Source organism: Anomaloglossus baeobatrachus, chromosome 11, assembly GCF_048569485.1.
Source record: "Anomaloglossus baeobatrachus isolate aAnoBae1 chromosome 11, aAnoBae1.hap1, whole genome shotgun sequence".
Lineage (NCBI taxonomy): Eukaryota > Metazoa > Chordata > Amphibia > Anura > Aromobatidae > Anomaloglossus > Anomaloglossus baeobatrachus.
Window position 1 is genome coordinate 95,391,668 of NC_134363.1, and position 19,722 is coordinate 95,411,389.

General features: G+C 48.2%; 1 protein-coding gene across 1 annotated transcript in view; it reads right to left on the reverse strand.

The window, feature by feature from the left end:
* Nucleotides 1-5,732: 5,732 nt before the first annotated feature.
* The window catches only part of LIG1 (DNA ligase 1), a 793,173-nt gene continuing 779,183 nt past the window's right edge, over nt 5,733-19,722 (reverse strand). The window contains exon 30 of the mRNA XM_075328747.1: nt 5,733-6,358. The gene's annotated coding sequence lies outside the window, so the exon portion shown is untranslated. The remainder of the gene's footprint in view (nt 6,359-19,722) is intronic.

The window sequence follows — 19,722 nt, forward strand, 5'->3', positions numbered from 1 at the left end:
GGAGCACAGATTTTTCTAGTATAGTTTGCGGACACCATTTGCAGTGTCCTAAGTGCTAGAACAGAAGAAATTCCCTCAGGTGACCAAATTTTGGAACATATTCCCCTCTGGAAATTCATCTAGGAGTGTACTGACTATTTAGTCTTTGGTAAATACCCATGATCTCAAATGTAGTGAATGTTGCAGAATTCAAAATTGCAAATAAGTCCTTGTAGTGCCCAGTACATTGTTGTGCCTGTACATTGTACCCAGCTCGTTCTTCTGGAAACCTGCACCCCGTAAATTAAGGGGACTCCCCTGACTACAAAAATGCCAAACAAACATGTGGAAGCTAACTGTGGTTTAGGCTCATTGTAGTGCTCAAAAGCGAAAGGGGTATTTGAACTTGGGATCGCAGATTTTGCTGGATTTCTATTTTGAGGGGGGCCATAAAGTTTTTCGAGAGCCTGTGTGTTGTGTCTGTGTGAAGCCAGGTTGTCACAGAGACTGCACGGGTCTTCCAAATGCAGGACTCAATCCTCCTTGGCATACCACCATCCCACACCCAGGTACATAGCACCAGCCAGCAAGGCTTAGTCAGCCCCCATGACAGTGGGGATACACCGGTGGGTGGGACCAGGCAGATGGGAGCGCTCACCTAGGGGTCCTGAGGTGGCCTGGGAGGGAACACAAAAGAACAGTACTGACCGTTGAAATGAGAGGAGTGAGGAGTGACGGCGGAGTCAGGGGTTGGGGCCCCTGGACTGCCAGACTGCTGACTAGGTGGCAGACAGGACCACAGGCGATGGAGATCCGGTCGCGGGAGACCTTAAGTGGACTGGGGCAGGGTTGTAGCCCGCCAGTGCCGACAGCAGGAATCCGGTTCGGAGGCCATGCACAGACGGGGTGCCTGGACCCTAGGGCGAGGAAGGTTTCAAGCCACTTGTCAATTAGCCAGCCGGGGACAAGGTTCTATGTCTTGTTCCACCAGCAAGCCCAGAGAGCGAAACGGAAGCCCAACGCGGGGGGATAGGGTGTCCGCCAGAACCCATAGAGATCCCAAGGGTCAGATTTCGCGGGCCACAGCTCCCAACATACAAAGTTACCGGGAGTAGACTTCCACCGTTTCAAGCGGAGTTGTCCTTTTGAAGACAAAAACACTGAGTCCAGGAGGTTTGCTGTACCAGGGTGTGGGACCCGAATACAACTGCCGGAGTTTACCGGTCACTGGCAATTTGGTTTACTACTGGACTCTGTGTGAATTTCCTTGGAACTGTGAGTACACCATCCTTGCTCGGTCCAGCCCTGCATGACACTCTCCGCAGCACATTACTCCCGTTCACCTGCGCCCCCGGGACAACACCTCCCCTACCAATGGAGGGGATACCATCCTGCTGCCCCCCACTCCATCAGTCCCGGGCGTCCCATATCCAGGCAGCAGCGGTGCTACCAACTCTTACCGCAACCCACGGGTGACGTCAGTGACAAACTTTTCCCCTGTAAATACACCCTTTCTACGGTTGTGAGGACAGACGGCTGCACGAGCCGGGTCCGGCTGCCACTCGAGTGACAGGAACGAACCCAGATCCAAGCACCCCCTTGCAGTGATCTGGCCCCTGTCTGCAACAACCCCAACTTGGGAACTTGGTGGGCAAGATGGCGGCAGTTCAAAATTTTTCAATGGTTCACGGTCTACAGTTCAAAAGAAAACGCACGTCATCCAGGTCAGTAGATGGGGTAGGAATCCTATTTGTGATGCCAGGTTCGGGTTGTTGCGGGCGGGGTCCGCAGCCGCTTCTGGGGCAGCTCGGATCAGGGTTCGCTGCTGCGGCTCGAGTGGTGACCAGACCCAGGCTCGCACGGCCGTCTGTCCTCACAACCGTCGGAAGGGAATATTTACATGGGATTGATGTGTCGGAACATCCAGGCCCAAATCCACTTCATCTTGACGAGGTGGACGACCGAGATAAAGGGCCTGGCTTCAGCAGTCCGGGCGCGCGAGATGGAGATGCCCTCGGAGGAGCGGGTAATCAGTGACCCACGCCCCTATGTTCCTCAGGAACCGGCCGTTCCGGCTGAGGGGTCCGGCATGCCCCCGTACACCACGTCGCCTCCCTCGTCGCCCGTGACCGCGGCCAGTGCCCCGATCGACCCGCTACCCCAACCTGCGGTGGCAGAACCAGTCTTGTCTGCAGAAGAGAACCCAACAGCAGGGACCTCGGGCCTTGTATGTTCTACTGACTCTGCACCCGTCTCGGCCCCAAGCCAGGCCGCAACCCTGATGACATCCCGTCCGGCCCCGAGCCAGGCCGCAACCCCGATGACGTCTTCCCCGGCCCAGGGTCTGGCCGCACCAATGATGACGTCTGCACTGGCAGTCCACCCGGCCACAACGGAGGCGGCACCCGACCGGAAGTCTACCCCAGCTGCGGCACCAGTCGCTCCCAAATACCCCATCCCGGCTGTGGAGCAGCCAGGATGTACTTGCAGAGAGGCGGAGCAGGCCACTGATCGATGGGGCCCACGGCAATGTGAGGCCGGTTGTCGCTGGTGCCGAGGGCATCCGAGTGGGCCTGGCTACCGAGCAAGAGGCGGAACACGGAACCCGTGCCCCGTACTGGGAGCGGCAGCAACAGCAGCTACGCAGAGAGATTGCTGCCAGAGAGAAACGTAAGGCAGATGTGCTCCCCCGCACTTATAAGAAAAAGGACCACCTGCGGCAAGCTACCTTTCGGGGCCCAACAGATAGAGGACAGGTCCGATACTTTGATCCCCAGGAAGGATAGGGTTTCATCTACGAGCCAGTCTTGGAGTCCAAAATTTTTGTATCCCAGAGGGACGTGGCCCCTCACTTGCCAATTGGCCACCCAGACCGTAATCTGGAACCCGGGGATATGGTGAGCTACACCCGACATTGTGGAGAGCGAGGGTGGTTTGCCCTGGACATCAAGAAGTGGGTCGTGGTGAATGAAACACCATGTCTTGCCTCCCACCGTCACTTGTTTGAAGAAAAGGAGTAGGTAGCGGATTCCGACTACCCCCTCTTCAGTTAATATGTTTTCCCGTATTTAAAGTTGATTATGGACCATGGCTTCAGGACTGGTGAAGCCACCCAAAAACTTTCTTGGGCCTTGTAAATAACCCCCATCTACCTTCTTGTTGCTCCACCACCAGCACTGTAACGCCTCTGGAGAGGTTGGTTGGAGGAAGTGTCCTCAATACCCAACAGCTTATGAAAAATTTACATACATCATTGATCCCAATTTAGTCCCGCTCGTGTTTTGACTTAAACACATAATTCTGCCCTCACCTCTCCAAGCAAGCCTACTTTAAAGACCCTTATCACTTCACAACAAACAATCCTAAATGACTGACACTTTCACTTCCTCTTCAGTCCTAACATGCAGGTCCCTATCACCAACCTCAGCGCGGATGATCTGGTGAATTATTTTAGCCTTTAAATCTAGCTGCAGAGTTGTAGGGTTTTGGGTTAAGCGCTATTGTCTTCAGACAACCTGTTAGGCTACTTTCACACATCCGGCTTGAGCTCTGCGGCTCAATCCGGCTGTGCAAGCTATGCAACGGATGCGGTGAAAACACCGCATCCTTTGCATAAGTTTTTTACATGCGGCCAGTCCGGTTTTTGCCGCTTGCGGCATGCTACTGAGCATGCGCAGTGGCAAAAACCGCATGCGGCGGCCGGATGCGGTTATTGCCGCATCGCGCCGCATCCGGCCGCCATAGGCATGCATTGAAAAATGCGCCGCATCGGCCGAATGCGGCGCGATGCGGTTTTTTTTGCCGCACGAAAAAACGTGCCAGGCAACGTTCCATCCGGCCGCCGCATCGGCTAAATCTGCCGCATGCGGCAAAAACCGGACGGAACGCAAGGCCATGCGGCACAATGCGGCACTAATTAAAGTCTATGCAGGAAAATCGCAACCGGCAGCAAAAAAAAACGGTTGCGATTTTCCTGCAAAGTGCCGGATTGTGCCGCAGAGCAAAAACCGGAGGTGTGAAAGTAGCCTTATATATTCCTATTTTAAGTAAATAAAGCAAATTATTTCCAACAGGAAATGGTCTCCCAATCCCCCAACATCATGACTCCTCTACCCTCCTGCACTTTAAATTCACTTTCCATTTTTGAACCGGTCACAGAAGAGGTTACCAGGCTCATTGCATCTTCTCACCATACCACCTGTAACAGTGACCCGTGTCTCTCTCACCTTCCTCAGTCCCTCTCCCAGGCTGTCACTACCTACCTAAAATATTTAGCCTCTCTCTATTCCAATAACTGTCCCTCCTTATTCAAACATGTCCATTATAAGCCCATAAAACATTAATAATAAGCAATTCCTTCACCAGAACTGAGCTGCCATTTACATACCTGTCTCTACCCTCGCCTTTATTTTTTTTTAACGGTCTTCAATTTGATCTTGAGCTGTAGTGACTTGATGAACGAACAATCTAGTGGAAAATCAATCTTATGCAAGCCTAGATAGGTCAACCAGGGTCTTCTCCGCTGTCACTTTGACTGTATCAAGCCATCAGGATGCTGGTCTTCATCTTCACTTCTGAGCAGTATCCTTCTTCAATGACTGTCTTTGTATGAGGTGTCCAAAGTAGGCAAACCATAGCTTGGAGACCCCCTTACTTCTAGTAACATGTCTGGCTTGATTTGTCCCAAATTGATTTGTTTGCTCTTCTTGCCATCCATAGTATTGCTAACATCCTTCGCAAAGGCGTTGCATTCTTCTTCTGTTTTCATTTATTATTTATTATTATAGCGCCACCAATTCCATGGCGCTTTACATGTGAAAGGGGTGTACATAATAGCGATAAGTACAATAATCATAAACAATACAAGACACAGACAGGTACAGGAGGACAGAGGTCCCTGCCCGAGGGATCACAGTCTACAAGGGATAGGTGAGGATACAGTACGTTAGGGTAGAGTTGATTGTGTGGCGCTGTATCAGACTGAGGGTTACGTCAGGTTGTAGGCTTGTCCAAAGAGGTGGGTCTTCAGGTTCCTTTTGAAGCTTGTCAAGGTAGGCGAGAGTCTAATGTGTTGAGGCAAAGCATTCCAGAGTATGGGGGAGGCACGGGAGAAATATTGGATGCGATGATGGGAAGAGGAGATGAGAGGGGAGTAGAGAAGGAGATCTTGTGAGGATCGAAGGTTACGTGCAGGTAAGTACCGGGAGACTAGGTCACAGATGTAGGAAGGAGACAGGTTGTGAATGGCTTTGTATGTCATGGTTAGTGTTTAGAACTGGAGTCGTTGGGCAATGGGAAGCCAGTGAAGGGATTGGCAGAGAGGAGAGGTCGGGGAGTTTCGGGGGGACAGATGGATTAGACGGGCAGCATAGTTTACAATAGATTGTAGGGGTGCGAGACTGTTAAGCGGGCTTTACACGCTAGAATAAATCTAACGGTGTCAGCGGGGTCACGTCGTAAGTGACGCACATCCGGCATCATTAGTGTTGTTGTAGCGTGTGAAACCTACATGCGATTGCGATTGTACGAAAACACGATCGCATACACATCGTTCAAAAGCTAAAAATTTAACGTCAGGCTGTTCAATGTTCTCGAGGCAGCACACATCGCAGTGTGTGACACCCTGGGAACGATGAACACATCTTACCTGCGTCCTGCCTGCAATGCGGAAAGAAGAAGGTTGGCGGGATGTTTACGTCCCGCTCATCTCCGCTTCTATTGGCCGGCTGCCATGTGACGTCTCTGTGACGCCGAATGTCCCTCCCACTCCAGGAAGTGGATGTTCGCCGCCCACATCGAGGTCGTATGGAAGGTAAGTACGGGAATTAATAGTTTGTGCGACATGGACAACAAATTGAATGTGCAGCACATACGATGGGGGCGGGTCACATTGCATACGACATCGTATTTGAATTGCAGGGTGTAAAGCAGCCTTTAGAAGGGAGGCCTCTTTTGCATCTGTATTGTATTATTACCAGAAAAAAAACTTTGCAATGTCTGTTGCCAGTGAAATGTTCCTTGATTTGAAGGCCTTGTTCAATTATTTCATTCTTGATTTGCCCATAGCTAATCTCTTATTGACTTCCGGAGTTGTCGCTGCATCTTGAGTGATCATTGATCTGAGTAGGTTGATGTCCTTTACAACTTTCAGTTAATTGCCATCCATCTCAAATGTGTCCTGGTCATACCTGGCAGTAGTCAATATTTTAGTCTTCTTTGTGTTAAGTAGTAGTCCCACGTTGGAGCTTTCCAACTTGACAGTCCATAAAAGTCCTTCATTTCATGTACACTTGTTGCTATTAGTGTTGTATCATCTGCGTATTTAAGATTGTTGAGGATTCATCCAGCAATTGAAAATTTAATACAAATGTCTGGAATTCTAAAGGGGAAATAATACAGGAAATAGAATGAATCATTAGCAAATGAATTAAGGCAAAAATAATAATTTCCAAAAAAACAGATTCCTAAGGAAGTAGTGGGTAGGATAAGGAATGGGGTAAGGGGATAGGATGGGAAAAATAGGGAAGGAGGAGAAGGGAGTAAATGGAGGATCAAGGAGTATTCTTAAAGATCACTGAAAAAGCTTAAAGTGTTTATTTCTAATAATGCATTAAACATGAGGAAACAAAGTCTACAAATAAATAATAAAAAAGGGGGGACAGAGGGAATAAAGTAAGAAGAATAGAAAAGAAAAAGTAAAGAGAAAACATTGAAGAGAAGAGATGCTAAAGCCTGCTTTACACGTTGCAATTTCGCATACGATATCATATGCGATTTGCAACGCCTCCATCGTATGTGTGGCACGTTCAATTTGTTGAACGTGCCGCCCAAATGATTAACCCCCGTCACACGTACTTACCTTCCATACGACCTCGCTGTGGGCGGCAAACGTCCACTTCCTGGAGTGAGAGGGACGTTCGGCATCACATCGACGTCACGCGGCAGCCAGCCAATAGAAACGGAGGGGTGGAGCTGAGTGGAACGTAAACATCCCGCCCACCTCCTTCCTTTCGCATTGTGGGCCGGGAGCCGCAGGACGTAGGTAAGATCTGTTCATCGTTCCCGGGATGCCACACACTGCAATGTATGCTACCCCGGGTACGATGAACAATCTGACGTGCAATTCTAGAGAAAGGTACGATGTGTATGCGACGAACGTTTTAACGTTCAATCGCACGTACCCGTCACACACTACAATGTACCTTACGATGCCGGATGTGCGTCACTTACGATGTGACCCCGCCGACACATTGTAAGATACAATGCAGCGTGTAAAGCAGGCTTTAGAAAGGATGAGGGAAAACGTCTGTCCAAGGCTCCCATCTACGGAAATAGGAAGAGAAAGTATTGTTTACAGTAGCATGACACATTTCAAAATAGTTATGAAGGGATACTTTACCAATAATGTCTGTTATGGAAGGTAATGTAGTTTTTCTCCAGTTGGCAACGAAATCATTCTTCATAACAAGAAATATGTGAATAGCAATAGGCCTAAGAGTAGGAGGAATTAGGTCTATAGCGAGCTTTACACGCTACGATATCGTTAATGATTTATCGTCGGGGTCACGTTGTTTGTGACGCACATCCGGCGTCATTAACGATATCGCACTGTGTGACACTTATGTGCGACCTAAAACGATCGCAAAAGCGGCCAAAATAGTTAGCCGCGGAGAGGTCGTCCTAAAACAAAAAATCAGTCTCTTCTAATTAGCGATGTTGTTCCTCGTTTCTGCGGCATCACACATCGCTATGTGTAACACCGCAGGAGCGAGGAACATCTCCTTACCTGCCTCCACCGGCTATGCGGAAGGAAGGAGGTGGGCGGGATGATTACATCCCGCACATCTCCGCCTCTCCGCTTCTATTGGACGGCTGCCGTGTGACGTCGCTGTGACGCCGCACGACCCGCCCCCTTAGAAAGGAGACGGATTGCCGGCCAGAGCGACGTCGCAGGACAGGTAAGTCCGTGTGACGGGGTAAGCGAGGTTGTGCGCGACGGCAGCGATTTGCCCATGTCGCACAACTGACGGGGGCGGGTACAATCGCTTGCGATCTCGCTAGCGAGATAGCAGCGTATATAAAAAAAATATAAAAAAAGCAACAATAAGAGGATAATGTCCTCCAAAAATCAAGTATTACTCACAGCAAGTTGGGCTGCAGTGTGTACATCGCCCTGGCCAAAAACTGATGCTCTAGCAGGATACAGCTAAACCCCCACTAAGTGGAGACATCACAGGTGCAGGAGAAGCACATCACACACACACCTTCATGGAATGGAGGGGAGGTGACTGCTAGATGATAAAACTGCACACAAGTGGCTTGCATAGAGCGCTGTTCACATGCAGATGACACAGTCACAAACCCGCAGCCTATTAGGTAACGCCCTTCTATTAGATCAGGCGGGCTGCCAAGCCGTACTCCACTGTATATCATGCACGGACAGACACTCTACAATGCAAGGCCCAACAGAAAGGGGCCTGGCTGTATCCTGTACAAACAAAAAAATATGAGGTTTTTGTTGGTATTTATGGCCATAAAACGTAAGCCTACACCCTCGTCAAGGGACCTCATGTCTGTAGGTCCCTACACTAAATATAAAAAAAGCAACAATAAGAGGATAATGTCCTCCAAAAATCAAGTATTACTCACAGCAAGTTGGGCTGCAGTGTGTACATCGCCCTGGATAGCAGCGTGTAAAGCCCGCTTATGTCTAGAGCAAGAAGTGCCAGTTGTGGAGACAAATTAATTTTGCAATGTGTAATTTTGTCAATCAGAGTAGAAACCTCATTCCAGAGAGGTCTCACTTTTCGACAATACCAAAAGATATGGAGAATATCCCATCTACATCCACAATCTCTCCAGCAATAATGTGAATATGTTGAAGAAATTTTGTTTAGTCTAACAGGTGTATAGTACCATCTGGAATAAAGTTTGAAATGTGATTCAAACAAATTGGTTTATTCACTTGATTTATAAAGCCCACTCAAGGATATCCTGCCAATTGGATTCTGAGAAAGTCTTATTGAGATCTCTCTCCCAGTTACGAACATGCAATGACTTTGCAAACTGGAGATCCTCATTAAAGAAATCATAAATATTCCTAGTTTTCCATCTGGATGAACTCTCTGAATTAGACAGAAGAGAATCCACAGACGAAGGGATATGATATTTGTTTGCAATCAATTTTTTAATAGCATTCTTAACGGCTAGGAATGGGAGGAAGTCCAACTCCGGCAAAGTAAATTTCTGTTTTAGTTTTTGAAAGGAGACAAGATCAGAGCCCTCAAAAAGATCTCCAACTGTCCCAATACCCCTATCAGGTAGCTCTGAAAAATCCTCAATTACCCAGATAGAGAACGCTTTAATATTATCTAGCTTTAAGGAATGAGATTTTGGAGATTTTGTGGCTAATTTTTTCCAGGCAGATATGGTGGCTGAAATAGATGGGTGGTTGGGGAGGGAAAGAAAAGGATTAGTAATATGATGAAAAATCAATCTACGGAGAGAAATTTATTATAAGAAAGCTCCAGATAGACCTAAGCCGAAGCTGAATTATTAATTATCCAGTCCCGACTTTGATTGACTAAGAAAGAATAGTAGTATGCTGTCATGTTGGGTACATCAACACCCCCTCAAATTTTTTGCTTAAAAAGAAGAGTCTTTTGTAGTCTAGGCTTCCTATTATTCCAAATAAATCTGTTAAGGATGTTTTGAATTTGGTTGCGATATTTGTAGGGTACAATCAAAGGGATAGCTCTAAAAACATATAAAAGCTTGGAGAGTGAGATCATTTTTATTTCCCAAACGTTTTTTGATTTTTTTTCAATTTTTATAAGCATAACAAAATATTCATGGTTACAAAAGAAGAACATTTGTCTGACAGAATGTGACATAATAGGGGATGATGCCCCAACTTGAAATTCCAAACTGTTCTTCGGTTTGAGATGATATATGTTGAACCAAAACAAAAGTATTAAGAAATAACATATGCAATACAAGTCATTAACCCCTGTGTCGTCCCTGAGTGCTTCCGAATTTTCTGGCATGCCTTGATACTCCCTTATTGTCTTGTCTTCCCCTCCCTCCAGAACCCACTCCTAGGTGATTCTCAATTTACCCAGGTTATCCTGGATATCACTCAGGAGGTACCACTCCGAGTGTATAAAAGGTGTCATCAGATTATTTCTCTCTGAGTAAATTGGCTTTCAATATAGTTTCTCCATTTCCCAAAGAACTTGGCTGTCAACCTGTCTTTATTCCTTTCCGCTTCTAGCTTCTCCAGCCTCAATAGGTTATGTAGTTTGCTGATGACCTCTTTTGTGGATGGGCCCTCCCTTTGTATCTAATGTTTTAAGATGCACCGTTTGGCTATCATGGCTATGTCATGTGTTATTGTATATTTCTTCTTTCCCTGCGTGTCCGGTCCCCCTCTTAGGCTATGTGCCCACGCTGCGGATTTTGCCGTGGATTTGCCGCGGATTTCCCGAAAATCTGCAGCAGCGGCACTTCCAAGCCATTTCAATGGCATTTTGGAAATGCTGTGTCCATGCTGCGGATTTTTCCGCGGCGGATTTGCCGCGGATTTTGATCCGGAAAAATCTGCAGCATGTCAATTATTCTTGCGGATTTTGGTGCGGATTTTGGGTATAGAATGGGGAAAAAAAAAAAAATCTGCATCAAAATCCGCGGCAAAATAGCGGTAATCCGCGGTAAATCTGCGACAAATCCGCGGCAAAAATAAGGTGCGGATTTGCCGCGAAAGTCGCGGATTTTCATGCAGAAAAATCCGCAGGTACATTCTACCGTGGACACATAGCCTTACTCCTCCCTCAAAGGAATGAAAAATCCACTCTATTAACTCTAGATTGCTAGAAATTCCCAATGTTGCCTGGGCAAATATTCTGACTTGGTTCCAGAACCTGTGAATTTTCTTACATTCCCATAACCCATGTAGCATGTCTGTTCTCTTTTTGACACTTAGGACACCGCATGTCTCTTCCTAGTATGTTGAAGCCCAAAATGGCCCTATGTAAGATTCTAAATGGAGTGTCTCTCCATCTCTCATTGGTGACATGTTTCCGCACTTGTACCCATCCCTTCAGTATGTCACCTACCCCTTCCGGCCCTTTCAATTGTTTACCCCACGCTGTTAGGGTACGACTAGCTTCCCTAGATATAAGCACTCCCCGAAATGTTCGGTAGATTTGAGAGACATTTACACTTGCTGCATCGCATTCCATAAGCTCATCAATCAGACTTCTGTTCAATTCCCTTCCAAGCTCGCCCAGATCTCCAATTACTCCATACTTCAATTGTTCATATTGGATGATATGTGAGCTATTAAGGTCGTACTTGTCAAGCACTTCCCTACCTGTCATCCGCATTCTTTCCTCCACATTATTATTATTATTATTGTTTATTTATAGAGCACCATTGATTCCATGGTTCTGTACATGAGGGGGTTACATACAGAATACATATACACGTTACAATAGACAGACTATCACAGAGGGAAGAGGGCCCTGCCCTTGCGGGCTTACATCCTAAAGGATTTTGGGGAGGAGACAGTAGGTGGGGTGTAGGTTGGGCGGCAGCTCCGCACGGTGGTGGGGCGGCAGCTCCGCACGATGGTGGGGCGGCAGCTCCGCACGGTGGTGGGGCGGCAGCTCCGCACGGTGGTGGGGCGGCAGCTCCGCACGGTGGTGGGGCGGCAGCTCCGCACGGTGGTGGGGCGGCAGCTCCGCACGGTGGTGGGGCGGCAGCTCCGCACGGTGGTGGGGCGGCAGCTCCGCACGGTGGTGGGGCAGTGAGGTCATTGTAGATTATAGGCATTTCTGAACAGATGAGTTTTCAGGGTCCGTTTGAAGTTTGCAAGTGTAGCAGATAGTCTGACGTGTTGAGGCAGTGAGTTCCAGGAGACTGGGGATGCTCGGGAGAAGTCTTGGAGTCGGTTGCATGAGGAGCGAATGAGAGAGGAGGAGAGAAGGAGATTTTGGGAGGACCGGAGGTTACGTTTTGGAGTGTAGTGAGAGATTAGTTCAGAGATATATGGAGGAGACAGATTATGGATAGCTTTGTAGGTCAGGGTTAGTAGTTTGAATTGGATACGATAGAAGATTGGGAGCCAATGGAGGGACTTGCAGAGAGGAGAAGCGGGGTGGTATTGAGGAGAGAGGTGGATCATGCGGGCAGCAGAATTAAGGATGGACTGGAGAGGGGCGAGTGTGTTAGCAGGGAGACCACAGAGGAGGATGTTGCAGTAGTCGATGCGGGAGATTATGAGGGCGTGCACTAGCATTTTTGTAGATTGGGGATTGAGGAAAGGGCGGATTCTGGAAATATTTTTGAGTTGAAAACGGCAGGAGGTGGTGAGGGATTGGATGTGTGGTATGAAGGACAGGGCAGAGTCAAAGGTCACTCCGAGGCACCGAACTTTGGGTGCTGGGGAGAGCGTGATGTTATTAATTGTAATGGATAGGTCAGGTGGAGAGTGCAGGGGAGATGGAGGAAAGATGATCAGTTCAGTTTTGGCCACATTAAGCTTTAGGAAGCGAGAGGAGAAGAAGGAAGATATAGCAGATAGGCACTCTGGGATTCTGGACAGCAGAGATGTGACATCTGGACCAGAGAGGTAGATCTGAGTGTCATCGGCATATAGGTGGTACTGAAAGCCATGGGACTTTATGAGTTGTCCCAGGCCAAATGTATAGATAGAAAAAAGTAAGGGTCCCAGGACAGAGCCTTGGGGGACACCAACAGAGAGAGAACGGGATGAAGAGGTTGTGTGGGAATGGGAGACACTAAAAGTGCGGTTGGAGAGGTATGAGGAGATCCAAGAGAGGGCGAGGTCTCTGATGCCAAGGGAAGAGAGGATCTGTAGTAGCAGGGAGTGGTCAACAGTGTCAAAAGCTGAGGATAGGTCTAGAAGTAGGAGTACAGAGAAGTGGTTGTTAGCTTTGGCAGTAAGTCATTTGTGATTTTAGTCAGGGCAGTTTCAGTGGAATGATGTGGACGGAAGCCGGACTGTTGGTTGTCAAAGAGAGAGTTAGAGGAGAGGTGGGAGGAAAGTTCAGCATGGACGTGCTGTTCCAGGAGTTTTGAGGCAAGTGGGAGTAGTGATATGGGTCGATAGCTGGTAGTAGAGGTTGGGTCGAGGGAAGGTTTCTTTAGGATAGGTGTGACTGTTGCATGCTTAAAGGCAGAAGGGAAGGTACCAGTTGTTAAAGATAGGTTGAAGAGATGGGTTAAGGCTGGAATAAGGATAGTGGTGAGGTTGGGATGGGGTCAAGTGCGCATGTGGTGAGGTGTGCTTTTGAGAGAAGATGTGAAAGCTCTCCTTCGGTGATGGTGGGGAGGAAGTTTATGGGGGAGGAGCAGTGGTCTGTTATATGAAGGGGTTGTGGTGGTTCAGCAGAAAAGACTTGTCTGGTTTGGTCGATCTTTTCTTTGAAATATGTGGCAAATTCTTCTGCGGAAATGTGGGAGGTTGGAGGGGGCAGTGGTGGGCGAAGGAGGGAGGTAAAAGTATTAAATAGCTGTTTGGGGTTGTGTGTTAAAGAGGATATGAGGTTTCTGAAGTATTCCTGTTTAGCGGAGGTAAGGGCCAAGTGAAATGTGTGAATTGTATTTTTGAATGTGGTGAAGTCTTCCTGGGAATGCGTTTTCTTCCAGCGCCGCTCTGCAGCCCTAGACACTTGCCGTAGTTTTTTAGTGAGGCTGTTGTGCCAGGGTTGTCTATTGATTCGTCTTGCTCTGCCGTTCACAAGAGGAGCAACTGAATTAATAGCTGATGTGAGAGTGGCGTTGTAGAAAATGGTGGCACTGTTTGTGTCGTGGAGTGAAGATATGGAGGACAGCGGTAGGATAGAGTCAGAAAGGGTGTGTATGTTGATGTGTGCAAGGTTTCTGCGGGGGTGTGTTAGGTGCTCGACAGGGGGGGCAGGTGAGGAGGACAGGGCTGAAAAGGTCAGCAGATGGTGGTCAGATAAGGGGAGAGGGGAGGTAGTGAGGTTAGATAGAGAGCAGAGACGGGTGAAGATAAGGTCTAGTGTGTGGCCATCTTTGTGGGTGGCAGAGGCAGAGAACTGAGTTAGACCAAAAGATGAGACGAGGGAGAGGAGTTTGGAGGCTGCTGACTGGCGGGTGTCAGTGGGGATGTTGAAGTCACCCATGATGATAGTGGGGATGTCAGCAGAGAGAAAGTGTAGAAGCCAGGCAGAGAACTGGTCGATAAAGGCAGTGGTTGGGCCCGGGGGTCTGTATACGACGGCCACTTGGAGGTTGGAGGGAGAATAGATGCGGACAGAGTGTACTTCGAAGGAAGGCAGGACAAGGGAGGGTAGAGGTGGCATTGGGGTGAAGCTGCAGTTGTTAGAAAGGAGGAGGCCCACTCCTCCACCCTGTCTATTGCCAGGGTGAGGAGTGTGGGTGAAGTGGAGGCCGCCGTAGCACAGCGCAGCAGGGGAGGCAGTGTTGGTGGGTGTCAGCCATGTTTCGGTGAGGGCCAGAAAGGATAGATTGCTAGAGGTAAAGAGGTCGTGAATGAAGTGCAGTTTATTACAGACGGAACGGGCATTCCAGAGCGCTCCAGAGAGGGGGGGCTGCGGAGTGGCAGAGAGGGGAATGGATTTTATGTTGGAGAGGTTGCGGTAGTTACTACTAGATGGGGAGCGATAGGGGGGTGATAAAGAGGAGTGTCCCATCTGTGGGGGTCCAGGATTGGGGGATATGTCGCCAGCAGTGAGGAGAAGTAGAGAAAGGGAGAGCAGGTGGGAGAAGGAGAGTGGACGGCCTGGTCTGCGCGATACTAGAAGCGATCTGAGGTTTAGGAGCAGATCAGCAGATGAGGACAGGTGGGGAGGTAAGAGGGAAGGGGAGATGAATATTTGTTTGGAGAGTGCTGGGGTTTGGGGATAGCGAAGGAGAGTGAGGAGGAGTGGAGCAAAGACTGTGAGGGCATAGGTGAACATGGTGCGAATTAGATTTTCAAGTGGGAATAAGGGGGAAGGAACAAAATGCAAGTGAAAGACACACAGTTAAAGAAGTAGAAATCACCTTCTGGTCACTTCTGGGGCATTTCTGGTATATTTCTGAGCACTTATGAAGCACTTGTAGAAGTACACAGACCAAGGTACACAGACCTAATGGCCTAAATTTATACCAGTCTCATTACACAAGATGAACAGCAGGTGAGCAAGAGAGAAGGAAGCAGATCAAAGAGTTACAATATGTATGGAAACAACTCACAGAAGAGAAGACAACACATAACTAATTACACAGCAGAGATAGGTCAGTTTAACATACCAATATCAGAAACAGCTTTAAGTGTGAATATAGAACAGGAGAGCAGATTAGGATCTGTGCAGGAAATTCAGATGGTCAATTCAATTGAATAGTGTTCATACCAATATCAGAAACAGCTTTAAGGCCTTGTGCGCACTAGGCGTTTTTGCCGCGTTTTTAGCGGCGTTTTTTACCGCGTTTTTGTGCTGAAAACGCAGTGACATTGCTTCCCCAGCAATGTCAATGGGTTTTCAGAAGTGCTGTCCTCACACAGCGTTTTTTTTTAGCTGCGTTTTTGTGGTGACCACAAAAACGCAGCATGTCAATTATTTCTGCGTTTTCCACTGCGTTTTTCACTCATTGAATTCAATGAGATGTTAAAAACGCAATGAATAACGCATATAGCCGCGTTTCTATGACTAAAAACGCAGCTATAAACGCAAGGGGTGGGTACTACAGTGACGTGTACAGGAAGAGGATTCCTTCTGTTGGTAAACACAGAAGCAGGAATCCTCCCGGTACCGTCACCGCTGCCTCCACCTCCCGTCCTGTGCATGTCAGCTCCGTGCGGCGCCATGTCTGGGCGGGAGGTGGAGGCAGCGGCGAAAAACAAAGTGAACAGTAGAAGAAAAAAAAATGTCATATACTCACCTGTCCGCAGGGTCCCGGTGCCATGCCCGCTCCCAGCTCCTCCCGGTCCCGCCGCTCTGGCTGTGTGCAGTCTCCCCGGGGCAGGACCTTGCTTACAGGACCTGGCGGTGGATCACCTGATGCAGTCACCTGACGCATCAGCTGATCGCGGTGTCGCCGGCTTTTTCGCGCCCGGCCGGCTATCAGCTGATCCTGCCGTCAGGGGACTTCATCAGCTGATTACCGGCAGCTCCTGCAGCGATCGTATAGGATCAGACTCCTGTCCAATCGATCGCTCCAGGAGCTGCCGGTAATCACCACAGCACATAAGTATGTATTTTTTTTTTTTTTTTTCTACTGATGCATCAGCTGATTGTATAATCGGCTTTTATACAATCAGCTGATGTGTGATGGGATTCAGGCACTTGATCCTGACACATCATCTGATCGCTTTGCCTTCCAGCAAACCGATCAGATGATATTGGATCCTGATTGGACGGCGCGGGACCCTGACCCAGGATTACTGCGGAGGGGGGTTTATTTCAATAAAGATGGAGTCACTAATTGTGTTGTGTTTTATTTCTAATAAAAATATTTTTCTCTGTGTTGTGTTTTTTTTTTATCATTACTAGAAATTCATGGTGGCCATGTCTAATATTGGCGTGACACCATGAATTTCGGGCTTAGGGCTAGCTGATAATATACAGCTAGCCCTAACTCCATTATTACCTAGCTAGCCACCCCGTCACCAGGGCAGCTAGAAGAGTTGGATACAGCGCCAGAAGATGGCGCTTCTATGAAAGCGCCATTTTCTGGGGTGGCTGCGGACTGCAATTCGCAGTGAGGGTGCCCAGACAGCATGGGTACCCTGCACTGTGGATTCCAATCCCCAGCTGCCTAGTTGTACCCGGCTGGACTCAAAAATTAGGCGAAGCCCACGTCATTTTTTTTTTTAATTATTTCATGAAATAATTAAAAAAAAGGGCTTCTCTATATTTTTGGTTCCCAGCCGGGTACAAATAGGCAGCTGGGGGTTGGGGGCAGCCCGTACCTGCCTGCTGTACCCGGCTAGCATACAAAAATATGGCGAAGCCCATGTCATTTTTTTTTCTTTTTGGGCAAAAAACTGCATACAGTCCTGGATGGAGGATGCTGAGCCTTGTAGTTCTGCAGCTGCTGTCTGCTCTCCTGCATACACTAGTGAATGGAGGATGCTGAGACTTGTAGTTCTGCAGCTGCTGTCTGCTCTCCTGCATACACTAGTGAATGGAGGATGCTGAGACTTGTAGTTCTGCAGCTGCTGTCTGCTCTCCTGCATACACTAGTGAATGGAGGATGCTGAGACTTGTAGTTCTGCAGCTGCTGTCTGCTCTCCTGCATACACTAGTGAATGGAGGATGCTGAGACTTGTAGTTCTGCAGCTGCTGTCTGCTCTCCTGCTTACACTAGTGAATGGAGGATGCTGAGACTTGTAGTTCTGCAGCTGCTGTCTGCTCTCCTGCATACACTAGTTCTGCAGCTGTCTGCTCTCCTGCATACAATGAACATTTTGAAGAAGGAAATGACATCAGACCTTTTTTTTTTTTTTTTTTTTCATCAACAATCTTTAATGGCATTGTGCACTGATTAAAAACGCAGTGAGCAAAAACGCAGCAAAAAACGCACCAAATCGCGGCAAAAACGCATGCGTTTTTGCCGCGTTTTTTAGCCGCGGGTGCGTTTTTTTAGACAAAAACGCACATAAAAACGCAGCGTGAAAAAAACGCCTAGTGCGCACATACACAGTGTTCATACCAATATCAGAAACAGCTTTAAGGGGTGCTTCACACACAGCGAGCTCGCTGCCGAGATCGCTGCTGAGTCACGCTTTTTGTGACGCAGCAGTGACCTCATTAGCGATCTCGCTGTGTGTGACAATGAGCAGCGATCTGGCCCCTGCTGCGAAATCGCTGCTCGTTACACACAGCCCTGGTTCGTTTTCTTCAAAGGCGCTCTCCCACTGTGACACACAGATCGCTGTGTGTGACAGCGAGAGAGCGACAAATGAAGCGAGCAGGGAGCAGGAGCCGGCGTCTGGCAGCTGAGGTAAGCTGTATCCAAGATAAACATCGGGTAACCAAGGTGGTTACCCGATATTTACCTTAGTTACCAGCCTCTGCAGCTCTCACGCTGCCTGTGCTGCCGGCTCCGGCTCTCTGCACATGTAGCTGCTGTACACATCGGGTTAATTAACCCGATGTGTACAGCAGCTAGGAGAGCAAGGAGCCAGCGCTAAGCAGTGTGCACGGCTCCCTGCTCTCTGCACATGTAGCTGCATTACACATCGGGTTAATTAACCCGATGTGTACTGTAGCTAGGAGAGCAAGGAGCCAGCGCTCAGTGTGCGCGGCTCCCTGCTCCCTGCACACACAGCTAAGCGGTGTGCGCTGGTAACTAATGTAAACATCGGGTAACCATACCCGATGTTTACCTTAGTTACCAGTCTCCGCAGCTCCCAGACGGCGGCTCCGTGCAAGCGCAGCGTCGCTTGCACGTCGCTGCTGGCTGGGGGCTGTTCACTGGTCGCTGGTGAGATCTGCCTGTTTGACAGCTCACCAGCGACCATGTAGCAATGCAGCAGCGATCCTGACCAGGTCAGATCGCTGGTCGGATCGCTGCTGCATCGCTAAGTGTGAAGGTACCCTAAGTGTGAAGACAGAACAGGAGAGCAGATTAGGATCTGTGCAGGAAATTCAGATGGTCAATTCAATTGAACAGTGTTCATACCAATATCAGAAACAGCTTTAAGTGTGAACACAGAACAGGAGAGCAGATTAGGATCTGTGCAGGAAATTCAGATGGTCAATTCAATTGAACAGTGTTCATACCAATATCAGAAACAGCTTTAAGTGTGAAGACAGAACAGGAGAGCAGATTAGGATCTGTTCAGGAAATTCAGATGGTCAATTCAATTGAACAGTGTTCACACCTGTGAATGAGACAGATGGATTGTCAATATCGTAGATGAATGATGACCATGAAGAAGTTATTCCATAGATTTACATTTCTGTTTTCTGGTATATTTCTGAGCACTTATGAAGCACTTGTAGAAGTACATCTTTCATTCTCTTGATGCCCTTCTCTTTCGATCTAGTAAATAGCTTGTTATCTCGTCCCAGTGGACAGTTTGGAGATGCCTAGGGGTTAAAGAACTTCGATACTGTCCATGAAAGCCCCAGTTTCTTTCTGACCGATTTCCAGGTTAGCATTGTATCTCGGAATATGATTGAGTTCCTTATGTACTCGTCCACCCTTGACAATGGGGAGTGTAAAATGGACGTCAGATCCCACGGTGATGCATACTTGGCTTCCATGCCATAGTCGGAGTGCCTGCTCGTTCCTCTCATCCAATCAAACACGTCTCATTATACACACCAGGTTATACCCCCGAACGTCTGGGAAACTAAGACCTCCCTCCTCCACTGACTTTATCAGTGTACGCAGCTTTATTCTGGGTTTCCTTCCCCTCCATACAAAATCAGCATACGCTGAGTTGAGTCTATTTACATCTTTTAGTTTTGGCAATACTGGGATTGTCTGAAATGGATACAGCAACCTAGGAAAGCTCATCATTTTTATCAGGTGGCATCATGCCAGTAGTGGCAGAGGCAGACCCTTCCATCCCTTTATTTGGGCTATTATTTTCCTGATAAGCGGGCCGTAACTCAACTCGTAAATTGATTCCACCATTCTTCCTATATGTATTCCCAGGTATTTAATTGATGTCTGTGCTATAGGAATGTCACATAAACAACCAACCCTTGCATTTCCCCCTGTTGTCTCGTGATGCCC